The sequence below is a fragment of the Penaeus vannamei genome, chromosome 22 (genome assembly GCF_042767895.1).
Source record: "Penaeus vannamei isolate JL-2024 chromosome 22, ASM4276789v1, whole genome shotgun sequence".
Taxonomy (NCBI): Eukaryota; Metazoa; Arthropoda; class Malacostraca; order Decapoda; family Penaeidae; genus Penaeus; species Penaeus vannamei.
This window is the reverse complement of record NC_091570.1, coordinates 34,320,450-34,322,949: the sequence shown is the minus strand read 5'-3', so window position 1 is coordinate 34,322,949 and position 2,500 is coordinate 34,320,450. Positions and strand designations below refer to the sequence as shown.

The 2,500-nt window shown below is 24.4% G+C and overlaps 1 protein-coding gene across 1 annotated transcript in view; it reads left to right on the top strand.

The window, feature by feature from the left end:
• LOC113800644 (homeobox protein unplugged) overlaps positions 1 to 2,500 on the top strand; it is a 44,929-nt gene that overhangs the window by 35,339 nt on the left and 7,090 nt on the right. The window lies entirely within an intron of this gene.

Here is a 2,500-nt window from a genome sequence, read left to right as displayed (position 1 = left end):
GTCTGCCTGCCTATCTATTTATCCATCGATCTGTCTGTCTGTCTATGTATGTGATTATATATATATATATATATATATATATATATATATATATATATATATATATATATATATATATTTATATATATGTATGTATATATATATATATATATATTTATATATATGTATGTATATATATATATATATATATATATATATATATATATATATATATATATATATATATATATATATATGTATGTGTGTGTGTGTGTGGATGTGTATGTATATGTCTATGTGCGTGTGCAATGTAGCCAAGAATTTGAATAAAATTATTCTTACGATTGTATATTTTATCGGAAAATATTCGCTCTGTATTAGCGATCTACTTACACTTCCCACGCCCATTATTTCTTGCTCTGCCCGAAAGACATGTAAATACGTTGTCTGCGGCATTAACTACGAATCCTCACAAAGTATATTTTCTTAAAACGCAAAAAAAAAACATTCTTGCAATATTAAGTATCCTAAGTGCCTTCGCATGTTGCACAAAATAGCAATGATGTCTTTATGAATACTATAATCACAATTTTTTTTTTTTTTTTTGTTCTTTAGATATTTCTTCTCTGTTTTCTGAGATAATTCCCTAAATTTAATCGACTTTTTTTTTCTTCTTTTTTTTTTATATATTTTTCTAGATTACAGGAAAATAAATTGTAATGATTATTTTTCCATTCGTAGATATTTCTTCTCTCGTCTGAGATAATTCCCTAAATTTAATCGTTTTTTTTTTTAATTAACCTCCTTTCTAGATTATATGAAAGTAAATTAAAATATCGATTTTTCCCAATTTTTTAAATTTTTAGATATTTCTTCTCTCGTCTGAGATATTTCCCTAAATTTAATCAACTTTTTAAAAATTAACCTCCTTTCTAGATCATATGAAAAATAATTATATTCTCGGTTTCCCCCCCCCCCCCCATTTTTTAGATAATTCTTCTCTGTCGTCTGAGATAATTCCCTAAATTTAATCAAGACTTTTTTTTTTTTTTTTTTTTTTTTAACAAATAACCTCCTTTCTAGATTATATGAAAATAAATTATAATCGCGATTTTTTCCCAGTTTTAAGATTTTTAGATATTTCTTCTCTGTCGTCTGAGATAATTCCCTAAATTTAATCGTTTTTTAAAAATTAATCTCCTTTCTAGATTATTTGAAAATGAATTATACTCTAGATTTCTTTTCCCATTTTTAGATATTTCTTCTCTCGTCTAATTCCCTAAATATAGTCAACACTTTTTTTTTTAATTAACCTCCTTTCTAGATCATATGAAAATAAATTATAATCTCGATTTTTCCCCATTTTTAACATTTTTAGATATTTCTTCTCTGTCGTCTGAGATAATTCCCTGAATATAATAAAGACTTTTTTTTTTAATTAACCTCCTTTCTAGATTATATGAAAGTAAATCAAAATATCGATTTTTCCCAATTTTTTAATTTTTTAGATATTTCTTCTCTCGTCTAATTCCCTAAATATAATCAACACTCTTTTTTTTTAATTAACCTCCTTTCTAGATCATATGAAAAATAATTATAATCTCGATCCCCCCCCCCCATTTTTTAGATAATTCTTCTCTGTCGTCTGAGATAATTCCCTAAATTTAATCAAGACTTTTTTTTTTTTTTTTTTTTTTTTTTTTTAACAAATAACCTCCTTTCTAGATTATATGAAAATAAATTATAATCGCGATTTTCCCCCCATTTTTAGACATTTTTAGATAATTCTTCTCTGTCGTCTGAGATAATTCCCTAAATTTAATTAAGACTTTTAAAAAATAACCTCCTTTCTAGATTATACGAAAATAAATTATAATCGCGATTTTTTCCCATTTTTAAGATTTTTAGATATTTCTTCTTTCGTCTGAGATAATTCCCTAAATTTAATCAAGCCATTTTTTAAACAAATAACCTCCTTTAAATTAACCTCCTTTCTAGGTCATATAAAAATGAATTATAATCTCGATTTTTTTTCCATTTTTAGATATTTCTTCTCTGTCGTCTGAGATAATTCCCTAAATTTAATCAAGACTTTTTTAGATTAACCTCCTTTCTAGTATATTTGAAAATAAATTATAATCACGATTTTTTCTATTTTTAGATATTTCTTCTCTCGTCTGAGATAATTCCCTAAATTTGATCAAGACTTTTTTTTAATTAACCTCCTTTCTAGATCATATGAAAAATTATAATAGATTTTTTTCACATTTTTAGAAAATTCCTTATATTTAATCAAGTTTTATTTAAATAACCTTTCTAGATTATATGAAAATAAATTATAATCTCGATTTTTTCCCATTTTTAGATATTTCTTCTCTGACGTCTGAGATAATTCCCTAAATTTAATTAAGACTTTTTAAAATTAACCTCCTTTCAAGATTATTTGAAAATGAATTATAATCTAGATTTCTTTTCCCATTTTTAGATATTTCTTCTCTGTCGTCTGAGATAATTCCCTAAA